This window comes from Megalops cyprinoides, chromosome 2 (assembly GCF_013368585.1).
Source record: "Megalops cyprinoides isolate fMegCyp1 chromosome 2, fMegCyp1.pri, whole genome shotgun sequence".
In the NCBI taxonomy this organism is placed as follows: Eukaryota; Metazoa; Chordata; class Actinopteri; order Elopiformes; family Megalopidae; genus Megalops; species Megalops cyprinoides.
In genome coordinates, this window is record NC_050584.1 from 30,733,420 (window position 1) to 30,754,287 (window position 20,868).

The window sequence follows — 20,868 nt, forward strand, 5'->3', positions numbered from 1 at the left end:
ACACAACGGGTCTTCAGCTGGCAAAGGATGCTACCATGTAGATGTATGTTTTCTCTTTGACATGCAAATCTGAAGCATATTTTAACTTTAAAGGGAACACAAAATGTATATTGTACAATTTCAGCTTGGAAGATGATTTCTGAATCCACGCTCTGATGTGTGATACAAGTGTTGATCTTGGATTGAAGAAGTTTTAAAACAAATCTGGTGGCTTCTTGACACACTTCTTGGACAAAAGTAGTCATTATGTACATTAGCCTGTTAATAAGATAAATGCTCAGCTGTAGGGAACAAACTTGTTATCAGCTATATTGCATGTAATACTGTATACAACACTAGTAGCATACTGTAGACACAATGAATACAACTTTTTTTTTTTTTACATTGCAAGCTAGTTGGCAAAGCTTGCAGCTACGTGTACCAAAATAGAAAAAGTGATCATTTCACGGAAGGTTTATGAATTTTGCTGTGATCACTGTGGAACTGAATATTAGTCAGGCAACTTTTATTTACAAAGCATAATTGCTATTTCAAGTACACTCTGCTGATTTAAAGACTATTCTGTTTTCTTTACCTTTTCCCCTTCATGTAATCCTATTTTGGGATCACCAATCACTAATATAACAGCAACAACCACTGAATTCCCTCAAGAATGCTGAGGCAAGACAAATGCAGTCCTCCAATACATTCACATGCAGCCAACAGTTATTTTTTGCATATCCAAGTCACACAGTGCACTACGAAAGAGTGGGTTCTCATTGAAGCAACTCACAGGTGCCTGAAGAATCATGCCTGAGAGCAGCGAGACAAAGAAACCCTGACTGACCTATCCACCCCCACCCCCAGTGGAACAAAGCCTATTTGTTCAATGGGCTCCCTTTCAATGCCAACGAATGGAATCAAACCCAGGTGATGCCGTAACCACTCAGCTCAGCAAATGCTGTAACGACTGTGCTGTGTGAGCTATTCTGTTCTTAGCAAATAAATTTAGAGGCAATTTCTTTTAATATTGAATTAATATTTTAGGTGCTCCAACAATGTTGAGGCCACCAGGCTGATTTGCCACACTCCTTAGTTTGCTTGAAACAATAAACCACAAAATGAATGAAAAATCAATATCCAAAGTTGGTAAAATATGTTTTCTTTAAAAGACTAGAGCCAGATAAATTGAGCCAATTGTGGTACTGGACTGCTCAAGGATTGACTGTCTGCCCTAGAGCAAGCGGGCCCTACATCAAACTGCAAATCTGGAGCAACTTTGTCCATAAAGACGATAAAAGTAAAGACTTCCAGCAGATACCAAGGACAGGACACAAAATGAAGATGAAAATTAAAGAAAGGAATATCTTAAAAAGTGCACCAGTCAAATATACATATATTATATTTATTATATAAATTATATTTCAAGGGATGAATTCAATTGAATATATAAATTAAAACAGCATTAATTGATTCATTTCCAGGTAGAGCTGGTTGCATAACTATTAGGGCTGGGACGATATGCTTTTGTTACCATACGATATTATCACGATACTTTGGTGCCAATTTGATTCATATTGCAATTCTACAAGTATTGCGTTTCGATAGTATTGATTATTGCAATTTTTCTGGCACTATTTTTATTCATGTCACAGTATTCAGCAGCCCAAGCGTTCAGAAGCGCCCTCTACAGGCCTGGTGGAATTCTCGGCCACTCTTGGCTCACATTTGTCAGCGAAAGCAATACAGCAGTGCAACACCACTATTACGCATATGACGTCACAGAAAGTATCGATTCTGGGAAGAAGTATCGATATTTAGTATCGTGCTATAAAAAATCGCGATATCTCATGAATAGATTTTTTTTCCCACCCCTAAGAACTATGACAAATATATAGCCGTTTTCACACATGAACTCCAGACAATGTCCGGAGTTGCCCTTTCACACATGTAGCACACAACAGGAGCTTGTCCGTGCCAGACGCGTTCTCACAAACTGGAAATACTCTGTTTGGTTTAGGCGAGGGGCGGCGCCTGGGTAGAGCGTGGAGGAAGCAGGACATGATGCAAAAAGTACACTGCAGAAATCGCAGTGGCTGTATTCAAAACCGCCTACTGCATACTGTGTACTGCGTACTACACAAGTATATACTGCATGCTATTTTTCAGTGTAGTACCCAGTATGCGACCATTAATGACTACATTTTTAGTATGTTACATTGTCGCATAAAATCATTGCGTGTTTAGAAATGTCCAGATTTCCTTGTGGTATTTTCCAGTTAGACGCCACTTGCATTCTCACAAGTGAAAAGTATTGACGAGTTCATGAAAAGTATTCGCGAGTTTAAGTATTTTCAGGTCTTACCTTTAAGTGGTACGGGCACATAATGTGGCACGGCGGAGGAGAAGACGAACATAGCTATTGTACTTTTGGGTAGCCTATAAAAAGAAAAAAATCACACATAGCCATCCAAATGGTGCTACCAGTACACATAATTTATTATTAATTATACTTTTATTATAACAGGAAGGTTATTTGTTGTTTTTGTTTGTTTTTGTTGTTTGCTATGTCATGTTAGGTCACCAGTTCACCTATCTCACTATACCTATCACTATTACTTAGCTACAGCTTAGAAAGCTACTAACAAGATAACAAGCTACTAACCAACATTAGTAATCATCGTAAGAGACAAGTTTTGGCAGTATAGCTATAGCTAACTATCTCTTTAATGATCGTTGAACTCAAAATAACATGTATTTGGACGTATCCGCAATATCAACGAAAGAGTGGAAAGCAATATACAGGCAAGCAGAAAAGAGCATGAAGCAGATGTTTGTATTCTTCCTGTTCTGCACCAGTTGCATGATAGAAATGTCATCAACATGCCCACTCGCTCGTTGTGAATTCTCCAGACAATGACCTGCTCTATTCACACTCAATCAGACATTAGACGGACTTTGTACTAGGGAGCTGGCAGGGTAAAGTCCGTTTAATGTCCGGTCCAACTGATTCGGACATTTGCGTTCTCACATACAGCTCTGGGTATTGTCTAGATAAGTTCAGGGTTGCAGTGCATGTCTGAAAGGAGCTTATGACACCTTAGAGTCTTGCAAAAAATTACACCAACTCTGAGTTTATTTTGACCCTCCAAAGGTTGGAGGAATGGAATACTCCAGTCATGCATTGTATGAAATCATCTTGCACATCTCTGATATTTTCAATATTTCTAATGATTTCTAAAACTCTTATGAGACTTATGAGATCGGAGACTTGCTGGTTAAAATATAAGAAGAGCATCTGGAATTGTACAATATTATGAGCAAACAAAAGTGGTGGAACTTGTCCAGTCATGAAGTGATGAGGTCATAGACAAATTTTTCTGCATCAAGTTAGTAGAGGAATGATCTGATATAGGTTGTATTTATAAGTGGAAAAAGGAAACTCCTGTGCCATTTTTAACATGTGCTTTAAAAGACTGTACTGTCAAAAATAACAATCACATTCAGTACCTACTGGGAGGTATTAACCTTAACATCATCTGTTTCAAACTGTTTTCTGTGTGTATTGCAGAGCAAAAACCAGTTAAAATGAATAGGTTTTTTTTCCCTTCCTATATGCTAGTGCTACATACAGTGTTATTGATTAGTCTGATCTTAATTTCAAAATTTGTGCACTGCATTTGTCAGTACTTCAGCTTGAGATGTCTTGCTTGTGTTGTGTTTCTGTCTTCCTGTCTGTCAGTGTGGGTGTGTCTGTTTTTGTTTTTGCGTGCATGTGCTTTTGTTTTTGTTAACAGCCCCAGGTGCTCCATCGTCCCACTTCCTGTCCTGCCTATCTGCCCTTCTGCCACACCCACCACCTGAAGCCCGTCCTGCTCATCTCTCCCCTGTTAATTCATTATTAGTCTGTGTATTAATACTCCTTGTTTCCTTTGTTCTCTGATAGTTTGTCTGTGTGTTAGCCTGTTTTGGGCCGCCTGTTGTAAACTTATCTGTTTGCTCTTGCGTTTGACTTCTGCTTTGCCCCTTGGATTACTCTCCCTGCCTGCCAAATTGGAGCTATTCTCTGCCTGGTTAGTTTGACTGCTCTGCCTGTTTGGACCCTGATTTCTGCCTGTGCCCCTCTGTTCCTGTTTACCTGTTTGATCTCCTGTGAATGACCTCCGTATTTTTGGAATTGTGTTTGCTTTGTGTTTTTGGATATTCTGCCTGTTTTTATGGATAATCTGGTTTTGACTTGGACTGTGGTTGACGGCTGTTTTGCGGCTTGTGCCGTCTAATAAAATACCTAAGTTTCGCATTCAAGTCTGCGCTTGGGTCCTTCCACCTGAAAGCCTGACAGCATTGTTGTCTGGAGCGGAATCGCAGAAGTTACGACTTTAACATGCAATTGTGCAATTTATTGCACTGTTATCTTTTATGCAGGGACACTATCAAGAGTGTATTGTTACTAGTGTACCAGGATTAAAGTTAGCAAGCAATAAAAAATAAGATACAGATAGTGTATGTTTTCATAATAACAGTATCCAATCCAGTTATAACAATAACTGTGACCTTAAAAGCAGAGGGCTAAATACTAAGCATGGTTCATATTAAATAACATGACAGAGGAGTCTTCACACTCATTTCATTCAAGATGGTCATTTAAAATATTAGACCGTATGGTAAGACATTTTATATACAGCATTTTGTTGATCTTTAGGAAGTGTATTCCTTATTTGTAAAATGTGAAATGACATCCAGGCACTTTATGAAACACAATAGGCAGTTAGCTGAGCACATCCATATAGCAGAACTTTTTTCTAAGTGAGTGAACCCAAAATGACTATTTTAAGCCAACCAATTTAATCACATAGGAATACAGAACCCCTGATATTTCAATAAATATGCATTAGTCTGGAATACTGTGTGCTATATCACTTCAAGAAAATTCTATTAATAGATGAATGGCTTTTCTATGAACAACTATGTTGTTACACACTGAAAATTGTCTATTATACATTATTGAAGACAAAAGTGGAAATATTAGTTAAATGCTTTATTTTTACAACCATGCATTAACTAGCTATTACATGATATTTTTCAATGAATTCCACTGCTAACAGCCCGCATTTTGTTTTTGCGAAACCTATGAAGTGGGAGAAGGGTAAACAGATTCTTCAAACAGCCTGACCATCCTTAATTTCAGGCCGTGCCTTTTTCCTTGTTTTCTGGATTTTTAAAACCGGTGTTGTCAATTTAGGTCTTTAGTCTCTCAGTACAGCAACTGTCATTGCCATTTCTGCTGGAAGCACTTAGCAACAAACCTAGCACTTTTAAAGTTTTGGTGACTTTATAAAATGAATCAAAAATAAAGGATCATACATATTTCCCCTCTACCACATTTGTGTTGCTCAAAATATTTTACATACTGTTGACGTTCGGGTCTTTTGTGGCTGAACTCAACAGCAGATGATAGCTGATAATAAATAAATAAATAAATAAGCAAACATTTCAAACATGTCTTTGACTAGCCATCTTAAGTTATTGTGTGAAGCTTGAAAAACATAAGCTACTTGTAAGACTAGGGTTTTTTATACAACATGATGTTTGGCTGTTTGTCACTCCAAAGCAAGTCATGCGTAATCAAACAGACACTAGAGTCTGTGATAAACCAATACCAAGTAAGACCAACTTACTGCATTATCATATTGAAGGAGGAAATACATAAATAAATGTAGAAATTTAGAAATAAATTAACAATATTTATTTATTTATTCATTTATACAAATAGATGTTGTAGTGTCTGTAACTGGGATCAGTACAACATTAGGGTGACCATATGTCCTCTTTTTCCCGGACATGTCCTCGTTTAGAGACACATGTTTTAGGTCCCAAAACGAGGACATGTCCGGGAAAAAGAGGACATATGGTCACCCTAACAACATAGGATGGTGCAAGCACAAAAATAAAGAAACTAAGGCCACAGTTTAAATTAACTGTTAAATTTTCTTTTTTAAATTTTCCCTTTTTTGCAGCACACCACATCACATTAAAATGTTTCCTGGGGATTTCTCAGAAACGAATTTGCTGGGCGGTCATGTAGCATAATGATGTGGAGCAGGACTCGTAACTGAAAGGTCATTGGTTTGATTTCCCACTGGGGCACTGCTGTTGTACCCTTGAGCAAACTACTTAACTTAGAATTACCTCAGTAAGTATCCAGGTGTGTAAACAGGTAACATGTAAGAAATTGTAACCTATGTAATTCCCCCTGGATAAGAGCACTTGCTAAATTCCAGTAATGTAATTTACATAGTCTTTTGAGACCCTGTAGCATTAATTGTGAGGCTGGATTGGTGGATTTATTTTTAAGCTGACCCCTCATTAATAACAAAAGCCGCTTGTCTTGGATGAGCCAATTAATTGTTTTCATATCAGATGAACACACATCAAATCTAGGCTACATTTGGATGGTTCTGGAAAATAAGCAAGCTTGTTCATTATCTCTGTCCCCTCTGAAGTACATTGTAAGGGCTGTTGGGTGGTTAGCTTGCAAGCTGACTGGATTCTGTAAGATACTGCTGTGAGTTTTGATGTCTCTCTCAAAAGGCCAAACCACATGATTTGTCCTATTAAGACAGCAAAAATGGAGACTGACTTCCAGGGCACTTATCTCAGTAACATTAACTGTACTGTGAACAGACAGGTACAAATTAATGGTTACAACTACGAGACTAAGGACTATGTAAACAGCCCACATTTGAAAAATACTCTACAAAATTATCATGAGAAAACAATATCTCAAGCCACTAGCCAGCTAGCAAATCCAACCACATTACACTTTAATTTATTGTGTATCTAGCCTGCTGTTTTTTGATGTTATTAAAGAATCGTTTTTCAAACTCCCTGTATTGTCTGCGCCTGGGTCCTTTCCCCTCAAACCCTGACAATCTTACCTGAAGTAGGTATAGCCTATATGGATAGGATTGGCTTTGTAGACCTACTATACTGTAATACAGTCTAAAACAGTAGTCTACACACATAGGCTACTGTAGATTTCTTGTCACTCCATTGCCATGGTATTTCTATTTTTCTTTTAGGCTGCTTCATTGACGTGTGTCAGTAAAAAGCCTTAAATATTAATTATACAACACAGTGTAAAATGGCAAGTATTATTACAGTTATTACAATTATGCAATTATTACATCATTGTCAATAAATACTTACACAAAACTACAATGTGAATGCAAAGAGTTGGAAAATCAAACTCGTTTATATCCATTATTAATCAATAGTGCTAGAATGATTACATACTTTCACACAAATTGATTTAAGTTACCTCCCTCCATTTAAAACAACTAGCTATCAGGTAGTACTGTGTGTGTCAGGAGTTTTTCCTGACAGTGGTAATTGGTTGTGCTGTACTCCCTGGGAGAACGAGGGGGCTCGGGCATGCAGTAGGGCTAATTCAATGATTGAATGATTGGTTTTTTGACAGGGTTCGCTGCCTGGTGTGTGCTCCGCACCTGCTGCCTATCTGCTTAAAGGGACACCAGGGCTATGTCGGCAGGTAAGTGGGAGCAGCACAGCACAGACGCTGGCCGAGGACATGGGGGGGGGGGGTTGTCTTTGTGAGTGTGTTTTAGGCGTGTCCAGGAAGAGCAGTGACTGGAAGAGCGTACATGGCAAGTCCCTGAGGGAGAAGGGAATCAACAAACAGTTCCAGGACGCAGCCGGGACTGAGGAGAGCCCCCACCCAGTGAAAGTGCGTGCCAGGGAGGTGGATCCTCCGGTTGTGAGGGAGGTGACACCGCAAACCGGCAACTGTGCGCGTGAGTCCCAGGCACGAGGTGGAGAGGAAAGAGGGCAGACTGGCTGCTGAACTGTGTTTCCCCTCAGCATGATCCCGCAGAACCAGCACGAGCTGCTAGCGAGGAGTAGACGTGGGTCGCCGAAAGAGCCGCCAGCCCGTCCAGAGGAGCAACGTGGAGGGCTTTGTCTTTTTGCGTTACTTTTTTATTTTGGGACGTAGGCGAGGCCTGGCACAGTGGTACGGGCCGAGTTACGTCCCCCCTCACATTTCTGTGTTCTGTGTGTGTTTTGCGTGGTGTGCATGCGCGTGTATATGTGCCTGTATGGAGCCTCCCCCGTGGCTGTGGGACTTCTGCTGGCACTAACAGCGTCTCTACGTGTTTTTATGAAGTTCTGCGTTTCTTTTTTTTTTGTTGTTGGTAAAATAATGTTGCTCCTACTCACCTTGCAAAGGAATTTATGATATCTATTATTGAATAAAAAATATATATGTAAATCATTTTTGATTAGTTGAAATGTATTTATGACCAGTCAAAATTGTTTTACTGATATCTTAAATTATCATTCATAGTCATGATTTAATTTTGACAAGTAAAAATATAATTGTACTTATACTACTTGCTCGCAATGTTTCTTTGCTCTAGTGACTGATGTATGGTTGCGTGTGTACTTCCCTTATAGGCTTCCCTTAGTTTCTAGGCTGTCTAGTCAAGTTGCACAAGTTAACTTGTGGTAGTGCTTGAATAGTGTTAGGATTCACACATACTGGTCTAGGAGTGTTGTTAGCCTGGTTCTGACACTGCTGCTCATTCAGTTTGAATGGAAATACTTCTGTTCTTTTGTGCTGGAAGTCACTCTGGATGAGAGCATCTGTTAAATGAATGTAATGTAATGTAAATGTTATTGTGACCAATCAAAATGTAATCATGACTTGTAAACTTGAGAAAGTAAATGTTAAAACAACTTGGCATGGTCACATTGCATCTCAGTTATTTATATTTGTAGCCCTCCATTTGCAGATGTGTTGGCTGAAAATGGTGTGCAAAGTTTTCCGAAGTCATGGAAGAGCCCAAAATTAGTCCAGCTATGTTGGACAGACAGACCTTAAAGAGAGAAAATATACTGGGGTGCCCTCAGAAAGTTGTTTCTCCCACAAATTTAGTTTGAGTTCAAGGGTACAAATACTGGCATAGTATTATGTTACTATGTAGCAGCGATCTTGCATCTTTGTGTTGAGGCAGTTCATGTGCTCAGTAAAGTCCACCATAACATCAAAGTCACAAAGGCACACCAGATCAGCTGGGTTTCCTTTATTATTTAAACATTAAGCAATTTCCTCATGTAAAAAAAAAAAAAAAAAACGGTTCAGCTCCTCAAATAAGCCACTGAATTTGGGCGTGATATGGCAGATTGTGGGCAATGTTGTTGTTGCTCAGGAGATCGTCAGATGAAGATGAAGTGATGAAGCCCTCTTAAATGAAATTCTCAGTTGTGATGACAATATCCATTACGTTCCTCAGTCTGGCATTCTTTGGCAAGAGCATTCTCCGACTCCTCAGTCTTAAGTCTCCTGGACCTTTCTGCAGCCTTTGATACAGTAGACCAGACCCTCTGCAGCCTTTGATACAGTAGACCACACCCTACTTCCATCTACCCTGGCTACGTTGGGGATCGTTGACACAACTCTTCTTTGGTTCAGTCCTACCTGTCTGGATGCTCTTTCAGGGTGTCTTGGAATGGTGGTTTGTCTAGACCCCACAGCCCGCCTGTGGGTGTCCCTCATGGCTCTGTACTTGGCTGCCTCCTCTTCTCTGTTTACATAGAATCTCTTGGCTCTGTCATCTCCTTCCATGGCTTTTCACTTTTATGCTGATGACACTCAACTTTTCCTCTGTTTTCTGCTATCTGACACACAAGTCTGCATGCATTTCAGCTTGCCTGAAGGATGTTTCACAGTGAATGGTGGATCACTGACTAAAGCTTTACCTGACTAAGACTGAGATGCTTTACGTCCCCTCCAGGTCCTCCCAGTTTCAAGACCTATCCCTCAGCCTAAGCTTTCCACCAATATCACTGCTACTGTCAACAGCCTTGGGGTAATGCTTGATAACCAACTGTTCTTCTTTTCTGAGGTTGCAGCTGAGAGAGAGGTATGCAGATTCTTTTTGTAAAACATCCAAAGGATCTATCCCTACCTCACTATGTATTCTATGCAGCTCCTAGTTCAGGCCCTTATCCTCTCATGCCTGGACTACTGTAACTCCCTCTTTGCTTGTCCTCCTGCCTATGCCATCAAACCCCTGCAACTAATCCAGAATGTAGCTGCATGACTTGTCTACAACCCCCCTAAACATAGTCAAGTCACACCCCTCCTCATCTCACTTCACTGACTTCCTGTTACAGCTCACATCAAGTTCAAAACCTTGGTGCTGGAATACAGGTCTGTGAATAGGACAGCCCCCCTCATCCCTACAATCAGTCATTAAACCGTATGTACTGCCCAGATCACTACGCTCTGCAATCATGGGACAACTGACTGCACCTTCCTGACAGGGTTGTTCCTTTCAGACACGTTGCCTGTCTGTACTGGTCAACCACTGGTGGAGTGAACTTCTCACAGGGGTCAGGAAAGCAGAATCACTGGCCATCTTCCGACACAGACTGAAGACCCATTTCTTCAGACTGCATCTCTGTTCCACCTCAATCCCCACTCCCTAACTCCTGCTACAAGTATTAGTGGCTGTTTCTTTTATGTGATCTAGTGACTCTGATGTATGGTGTGTGTGTACTTAGCTTCCCTTAGTTTCTAGGCTGTCTAGTCAGGTTAGCACAAGTTAACCTGTGGTAATGCATTAATGATGTTTTGCTCTCACTCACTGGTCTGGGAGTGTTGTTAGCTTGGTCTGACACTGTTGCTCATTCAGCCTGAATGGATACACTTCTGTTCATTTAGTGATAAGATAGATATTTTCATTTTGCTCGAACATATAGAGAAACCAAAGCTGGCCAGTGAATCCTTTTAGCATCATTCTGTCTCTTATGCATAAGCATTAAACAGAACAAAGTATAACTGCATGCCATTACACAGTAACTACATTGTAAATTATTAAGTTATAGTGTAACGACATGCATTGAGTTACTTACAGTGTAACTACACCGGTATAGTAGTATACTGCAAGTGTAGTTGTATTACAACTTTTTGCTACACCAAGAAAATGCTATTTAAAAATGTTCATTTGGTCATTTTTTTCATTTCTATATTTCTTGTTCTCTGATCTAGAAATTATACATTGAATTATGCTAAGGTTTATTGAACCACACTAACATACTTAACATGACATTTTAATTCATGTTTTCGTAGTGGAGATTAAAAGAAAGTAGAAATCACAGCAGAATAAAACAAATACATAAGATAGATTGCTAGCTAATGTTACTTATCTATATTTTATTTACAGTGCACAATAGTTATTTACAGACCCTGGTTTGTAAGATGTTGTCATGAAATAGTATTGTCCAGTCGTATCCAGTTTTGATCGAGGAAAAAGTTGGCCAAACTCTGCCTATAGCTCTGGGAACACCCATTTGTGCCTTAATCTGTTTCCATTTACATTCCTGTATCATGCTCACATAGCTGTTTGTCTTCTGTCTGTGTTCTTGATGTAGAATTTTAAGCGTTTAAAACAGTTTTGTCCTTTGACAAGAGAATTAAATGACAGAATTCAATATGGTATCAATTTCTTGTGACTTTTTGCATAATTTTACAGAATAAGAAAAACAAACATCTAAAAAATCTAAATTTTTGTGATGTATTCATTGGGGTCCCCTGTGAAATTTCACATTTATTTGTATGAATTACTGTAATATACGAGGCCTCCAGACATATGCTTATACAGTGAGGAAAAAAAAGTGAGATAAAGAAATTGGAGAGAATAAAATGTATACTTGATTTCATTTATTTCATCTGTTGCACATATTTTGTGTATATTTGAATAGAAGGCCTTCATTATTCTGTTGCACTGGATTTCCTTATCTTCATGAAATCTTTAAACTTTATGCGTATGCGTTCTTCTGTAAATAACTTTATGATAAATGAACTCGTCCTCTTATTAGTGCTCAGGTTTTTCTGTATGTCCAGTGTATGTTTGCTGTCTTGTCCAAGCTCCTTGAAATCTGATGTTTCAAGCAATGCAAAGACCACAAAGAAATACAAAATAATTATTTCCAACATCACCAATATGTGCCTGAGTCAGTCAAATGTTTATCAACATTCAGAGAGATAGTACACTCAAGAGCCCATCTCATCCAAATATGGTTTGAGATGATTGAAAGCTTTTTGATTTGGAAGTATATTCTTTTAGACTAAGTGCTCCCTGAGAGCATTTCAGAAATTCAATTTCTCCATGTTAAAAATGTTTTCTGCCCAAAATTACATCAAATCCTAATGTCTCAATAGAAACACGTGGAATTAAATTGGTGACTGGGCCCCTAATTTCATTGGAAAATTAAATTTTCTGATAGCATTTCCTAATTCTGTCTCACAAAACACAAGATTGATGAAAATTTTAATCAGTAATTTTCAGAAGTGGACTTTAGTGTACCTTATGGAGAATTATGGAGACAAGTAGCCTTTTCTGTTAACCTTATGAAAGCAACATTTCTACATCTGATAAGCTGGATAAGGTCTGGTATTAGTAAATGTTCTGACAAAGTGGTATACCATGGCCATGCTTTCATATGGAAGAATGACAAATGATGTCAGATGAAACCTCTTCTAACATTGGTCTTACCTCTGATGTTTTTACCTATTATAGAATATTAGCATTGTGCCCATCTTGATCACATGGTCAACACTATAACTTTATTTTCCAAGATATGAAAAGACACTCACTGCTGTCATTCCCAGTCTACAAGAGGGTAGATGCACACAATAGGTTAATAGCTGAATGCTCAGTATTGGTCTTCATATTTTAAACTTTTAGCTCTATTCGACATATTTAGTGCAAGATTTTCAAACTTTTATAGCTCAGGAGGGAAACTAGGCAAATGTTTTTCAATGACATTTACCATAATCAGTAGCCTCCTACACTATGTACCACATAAACATGCATAGCTTGTGTAACGGGTGGGATCTTGCGTTGTGTTTAATTTGATGTTACGTGGGTCAGTGAGCGAACGAGTTTCGGACCGAGGTTCTCACTGCTGCCAACCCCTTACAGCCAGCATCGTTGCCAGTTGAGCTAAAGGCAAATTGCCCCTAGCCTGCCGGCAACAACACTACTTGGGGTCTCGGGGGAGTGACGTAGCTGCTGAAACTGCTCGGCTACCTGCTACCCGCTACCAAGGCTTTTATGCAGGATTCACACGAGCTATTAACTTCAGCTCTACCACACTTGCATAGCTGTGCATATCAAATCTAGCTACAATCTCAATGTCTTCAGTAATCAGTAATCTCAGGACTGTATGTAATAACACATCACATCATCATCATTTCTTTTAATGTAATATAGGGAAAGGTTGAATTTCCTTGCCCTGCAAAAAAGAAAAAAAAAAAAAAAAAACACAGAGATAGCACAAGGAACAGCCTCTGTGCATTCACAGTTGAATTTTCTTACATGTCAGAGATAACTTTGTAGGCATAGCAATTGTAACCCAATTGCCCAATGAGCCCAATGGCTGGTCTGTTGTATCACCACTTTGTAGCATTCAGTAGCAAAATCAGAAACCAGTTCATTATGTATATATACAGAATTTGGGAACAAACAGAAACACTCAACTAATTATTATATAAATGTTCAATGTTCAATGTTCAATTGTATGATAAGCCCAACATTTTTAAAGCAGGGCAAAAAGTGCCAACCTGTGACTCCTGTTTATCTTGTCACTTTAAAGGAGCCCATTTCTATAAGACTTAAGATATGGTAACACTGGTCTGATGCCACATTCATATCTCACACCAACCCTCTGATTACAGTGGCAGAGGTTGAACATTCACTGCTGCTATAAAAAAAAATGGTCACATATGCATGCAGGTACACCCACTATATATATTTTTTTCTTACAACCTCCAGTTACAAAATTTCATAATGCTTTCTACTCTCCTGCTCTATTCAGAGCTGACCCTGTGGCCTTTGTCTTATCCCTGTCTCTGCTTCCCTGATGGTTGGTTTTACCCCTCTGCTGTAGGAACATATTTCCCATAGGATGCTGAGCTCGCCAAGGGAAACTAGCCAGGCCCATCAGCATCGAAACACTGCAGACAGGAAAGCAGCTATGATCATATCTCATACTGTGGCCAGTCATGCCCAAACAGGGATATCACACTGACCCACATGGCGAATGGCAGCCTTGGCTTAATTTGGGTTTCTTGGATTCCAACACACATCTGAAGTCAACCAATCTGAAAAAAAGATTTATGTAATTGTTGGAGAATACAGTAACCATGAGAGGAGATTTGAAAATTTGAAATTTGAAAATTAAAAGACAATGAGTCTTTATACACATGAAATATATTGAAATATGCTGCTAACTCTCATTAAAGACCCTAAATATCAACCATAAATCCCTAAATATCAACCATAATTCTAGCAAACGTTAAAGGAAAAAAAAATCACCAGCATTATTCCGTTGTACAAAGTAAATTACTCTCCAACAAACATTTAAAGGTTAAGTGATTTTAGTATGATCTCAAATACTTCAATTAACTATGCTCACTTTCCTGGAGCCCTATCTCTGAGCTTTGATGCAAAGCACTCAATTAGATTCAATAAACTGGAAACCAGAGTAAAAGAGCATTGCATATAATGGTTAAATAAAACTTTTTAGATAATGTTCCATTTAAAACAGATTCTATTAACATAATTTGATGTTGATCTTAAATTAATTTTGAAGATCTAAAATAATTACAGGAATGTGAAATTGATGTGAAATTACAAGCAGTTTGAAAGTTTTTTTTTATTTTCCACCATTTTCCTGTTTATGGAGTATTTGATTGTTAGAGTGTATATCTAGCTACCTCATATGTATTGTTGCTGCTCTTGATGGTACCAGTGTGGCACAGTATTTTACTGTTGATTTAAATTCACAAACATCAAACTAATTTGTCTTCCTGTGTGTATCCAATCATGGAAAAGCAATAGGCTGCAATATGGAACATTTAATAAGGATGAAAACTTACTTAACAAGTAAATAGTCATGTCTCACCACATCTTCACCCACTATGTAGCCTAACTAACATCAGTAGACCCAATCAAACTGGGCTAAATTTCTCTTAAACAGTAGCAGTCTTTAAACCTTTGAAGCCACGTGCTATTAGCCTTAAAATCTTCCCCTCTCTCTGGGTACATTGTTTCATAAAAAAGCTCTAAAGCATTTTCCATGACAACTGGGCCACCTTTGACTCTTAGCTGGGAGAAATACAAATTCATTGCTTTGTCAAAGTTCTAATCACCAGCTTTTCGAATGATGTACCTACTCTTAAATGCTCCTCTATCCTTAGTCTTGTTTGTGAACTGCTTGATCTTATCCTGACCCTCTCTGATATCAGAAATGATGGCTTTGCCTGTGTTACTCTTTAAAGTTTTGGAGTGGCCTAGTCAAAGTTCTAGAGATGATGTGGCAGGACCTGAAAAGAGCAGTTCATGCTCAAAGACCTACCAATCTGTGAGAGTTAAAGCAATTCTGCAAAGAGGAGTGGGCCAAGATTCCTCCACAGTGATGTGCAATGCTCATATCAAATTATAGGAAGTGTTTAGTTGCAGTTATTGCTGCTAAGGGTGGTCCAACCAGATATTAGGTTTAAGGGGGCATTTCCTTTTTCACAGGGGTGATATGGGTGTATGTTAGCTATTTTCACTTAAGGAACAAAAAAACATTAAAATGATGCGTTTTGTGTTTACTCAGGTTCCTTTTGTGCAATATTACATTTTGTTTGAAAATCTGAAACCATTCAGTGCTCCAAATTGGCAATAATAGAGAATATTAAGAAGGGGGCAAATGCTTTTTCATGACACTGTATATTGAGTCTTCCGTGATTCTCCCTGATGAGGGTCACTTGACCGGAAAGTTTGCTTATTTGCAAACTGCACCCTCTGCACTTGGGTAGGCTTACATCACCTGCTTTCACTTTATTTTTTTGCATGGATTTTTGTACTCTTGCATGATGACGATGTGCAGGTTGACTGAATGTAACCTTCCTGAAGTCAGAATGCCCTTATATGGGATTTTCAGGTATTTACTTACACTAGAGATAACATGTACAAGCATCTAATTTAAGAACAGTCCATATTCATCATGATGGTAAGAATGAAATTGGATGTTTCCTCACCTTTCATGAAAACAATGTAACATTTTCATATGCCCTTTCCCCGTGAACATTTTTTTCTATGAACATTTTGATGAATGAGGCCTAATGTCATCTTTGTAGTTTGTGCTTTTACAGTACATTGCGTTTCAACAAACCTTAAAACTCAGGATGTGTTTTCTTCTAAGTTCTCACACCAGAGATGTGCAAGATGCCACCAGTTTACACAAGACCATGCTATTGGACAAATCAGTATGTTGGACATCCCAACACACCACCAGTGCAACTAATATCAGACCTTTCCTGACACCCTGCCAAATATATGACCTTTGTCATGTGTTCACACCTAAATTTATTACAGGAAGACTCACCAGCACTGACCTGGCTTTCTTGTTTGATTAAGTCATGTTTCACACAATAAAATATGATTTAATGTGGAATCTATTAGTGACATTCTTGGGTTCTCTAGTCAGCACATACAGTTGCAATCTTCAGCAGAATGTTACAGCCCAATTCAGTGTGGAAACAGGCTTGTTTTAACATGTATTACAGATTGCTCACTCTGAAATATGGTAAAACTGGCCTCCACTCTTGATGTCCCCTCTTAAAAAGATAAGGAAATGTTACCAACCTTTAATTTTGGCCACTTGATTTCATAGGCAAAATGAAAAGAAAGATATTCTCAAAAGTGCTGCTTTCAGTGTTCTGCATGACCAATCTCGACCAGGCTGCAGTACAGTATATTTTAGCTTCCATAATTTCCTAAGGTAAGTGTAGAAAATGCAACATGTTGAACAACTTTGAATTACAAAATAAAGCAAGTGTTATTCCTTAGTCTGTAGTCTACTGAGTCCTGAAAATAAATGAAAAATATTGCAGAATAAAGTAAAATACTTGCAGAAATTGCAGATATGCATTTAGTTTTAATCACTGGTCACACATTACATTATTGTAATTTAGTAGATGCTCTTATCCAGAGTGAATTACATAGATTACAATTTTTACATGTTATCCATTTATACAGTTGGAATAGGCAGGGTTAAGCACATTGCCCACATGTACAGCAGCAGTGTGCCAGCGGGGAATTGAACCAACAACCCTTTGGTTGCAAATGAATATGTAGAGTAGTATGCAAATGAAACTCCCTGGTTAACTCAACAAGAGAATAAAATGGGAATTGATGCATCTAGGCAAAATTTTGGCTTGATTACCAATTTTCTGCCTTTCTCATTTATATGTGTGTGTGTTAATAGCTGTGAACATAAATGTCATGTTCCCATATATCTTCCACAAATAACTAGTTTAAAAGCATACATTTTACCCCAGCTGTAGTGCTATGTAGACAGAGGGACAACAGTGCAGTACATTTTGTTCAATGATCAGTTATACAGTTGGAGAAAAATGTCCATTTTTGACTGAGATCTTTAAGCTGCATGTGCTGAAGGTGGAAACAGCATTTTGCCTTTTACTCAAACTGTCAGTACTTCGGCCCCCTAGCTGTTGTTTTGGTGTTCTCCCTGTCTGTCGGTGTTGTGCATGTGCTTTTGTTTATAGTTCCCATGTGTTCCAGCCCTGCTCCGCTCTCCGCCCCACTCTCCGCCCTGTCCCCACCCACCTGATTCCCTGATCGCCTCCACCTGCCTGCCTGCCCACCCGCATCCCATCTCCTTGCCAGCCCAGCCCTTTATATACCCTGCTTGTCTCTGTCTTGGTGCCAGTTCGTCTCAGTGCTTGCTCTGTTACGTTCCTTGTTACTTGTGTTGGTGGTCCCATACTGATTTCTACCTGACTTCGTACCTCGTCTCTGCCTGCAATTCATGCCTTGGTCGCCTGATCTGCCTGCCTACCCGGTTTCGACCCAGCCTGTTCCTGTCTCTGATCCCTGCTCCTGGTTTGTGTCTGCCTCAGACTGCCTTCCCAGTTTTGACTTTGCCTGTTCTGCCACCACGAACTTGCCCAGCGATTCCAAATAAAGCCCTTGAAACCCGTACTCGCCTGGTCTGCGCCTGAGTCCGTGCCTGCGCCCTGACACAAACATTCATTTTAAGCAGTTAAATTAAGTTAATCATCTTTTTGCATGAGAAATAGCTTCTGGTTTTATAATGCCATTGCAATGACAAAAAAGTCTTATGGAGGCTCTTTAAACTGAAATTTCTGCCAGAAATTCATTAAAATTATTCAGTTAATAAATAAGAATTAGTCAGTAAATTGATTTCACAAAGGTCCTCTATGAGTTGGTGATACAGTTCATAACATATGGCTATAGAGTGATGGACCCATAGAGTACGTCATACAGGAAAGAATGCACCTGCAGCACTCTGGGTTCACTGTAGCAGAAGTAAAACTACATTGATATTGAGCAGTGTAATCTTTGTCTCGTAATAATTTAACTATAGGTTTCCCTATCACTGACACCAAGATGAGACATAGCACTCCGGGCTATGTAATAAAATCCCATGGATTCTCCAGCACAACCATGTGACAAAAAATATCCAACTTTTATTAAAGACGGAACCCAAGGCCCTGCACCCTTATTGATTCTGAACAGATTTTTCAGCACCCACAGCTATGCAATCAAGACAGGAAGCTCACCCTGGTTGTCTGTGAAAGCCACTACTAGTTTCCCTGTGAGCCATTGAGATGTGGCTGACACCTTATAGTCTGAGGTGAAGAGATATCAGGACCTGGACAAAATTAATCAGAAGATACATCTGTAGGCCTTAACAAGGCAGCACTGGAGGGGATATATGAAGGGGGAGGTGGCAAGTCTCTGTTGTAAGGTCCAACATGTTCACAACTCACAGAATGTACAACCCCAGCACACTGTAAGGACACACCTCCATTAGTGTCTATACTCTGCAAGAGAAGAGCCTGATACAGTTCAGATGAAAGAGTGAAAATATAAAACCACTGTCAGGATAAGGTCAGGATGTAAAAGCACCTAGTTTCAGCCTAAGTAAATTGTGGAAAATTTGGCTTCAAAGGCCTGTGCATCATCCATCACCACTACCCTGCTTGATGACACAATAATTGTGGTATATCTGAAAAGCAGGTACAATGCAAACTGACATTTACTGTACAAGAGAGGAAACTGTTTGCCGTTCAAAGTCATCAGATGTACATTTTGTTACTGATACTATTTCTGATTGCATTTAAGTTGTTAGGAGACAGTTCTGTGGAGCAGCACGGCATTTGATCCGGAGACAAGTGATGTGTATTAGAATACAAAGGGATGCCGCTACATCTGACCGGAGCCGAAAGGCGCCTCTTGATGGTAACAGTCTGCAGAACACGGAGTTCCCCATGACCTATGGACCTCACTTCCGAAGCTTGAACCCTACGGAGCCAATTAGGTAACGAGGTTCAGGAGAGACCCAATTAGAAAGGGAGCTGTTTAGCAGTGCACAACTCCACAGGATTGTAACTCATATGTAAATGTACCTACTGTAGCTATATAAAAAAAGAATTACATCCTATACCTGTTGAACTTCTGCTCCAAGCTGTTGTTGCCACGGCCGGCTGTGCAAATAAACCTTCCTGACTTTGCTACGGACAACGGATCTGCTTTTTTATCGGAATAAAACACGTTTTGGTATTTGGGACATTTACCAACAGAGTTAAAGTAAAGAACAGTGGAAGGGTCTCCTGCTCTCGTTTGACTACTTTGCTGTCTCTGATTCCAAACTACATACAGAAATGTCATATAATTGATGTCAGATTGTTTCAGAAACTCTATGTAAATTGTCAATTGTTGTTACAGAATAACAATTTATAATAAACAATTTCTAAATTGTTTCTAAATTGTGATTGGGAATACAAGCAGATACTGTCATAATAAAATGAGGTATTGTTATTTTAATTTAAGACCAAATTAAAATAGATTTGGGTATTGGGAAAAGGCTATTTCATTGCTCTTTCTCAGGAATCTGATGACCTTTCTGTGACTGAGAATGTTTACTTCTTGTGCAAACCCCTCCTTTAGTAAGTGAATGATCTTAAGGTCACTTTACAAGGGCATTGTGTGTCCTTTACTGAAGCTTTTTTATAGTATCCAATGCAGGAACTGAAATGATGTGTCACTGAAATGATGTAAATGGTGATTTTGGGAGGTGGGGTTTCTTGTATCACTGTGAATGTACAAGTCTTCGGAGCAGTTTGTAGTGTTCACTTTTTTTAGCGTTATGTTTCCCATTTGACCTATTTTGTGAAATCAAAGGATAAGCAGTATGTGACATTAATGACATCAAATATATATGCACCCATATGATAATATGAAAATAATAATATTAAAAGGTCACTTTTGTTAAACAATTATTATTATATATTGTATTAAGTTGATTATTGCAGATATCAAACTGTTGGAAAATGTACTTAAAGGAAAAAGTCTTTAAATAAGTTATTTTATGCAAACCTGGTGAAGCGCCAGTACTTACAAGAGTTATTGACACAGAAATTAGACCATTCAGGGTAATTCATTGTACAGGCTTTAAATTAAATCATTTCAAATTCATATAACTATTAAGGCTTTATGGAGTTGGTCAAAGACTGAACTGCCTGCTACAATGCTTGTTTTACTATGGATGATGAGTTCAAGGACTGTCTCTGGCTGCCACATCATGTCAATGATGCCCACTACTGGCATTAAAAGAAAAACTATTTAAGTGAAATGGATATATCTTCCATTATTTTGAAATCACTTGCCTTCTCATAGTCAACAGAACATGCACAATGGCAACACTGGCCATGCAAAATGTAGCCTGGACACTATGTGTAATTAGACCTTAACATTGGCTGCC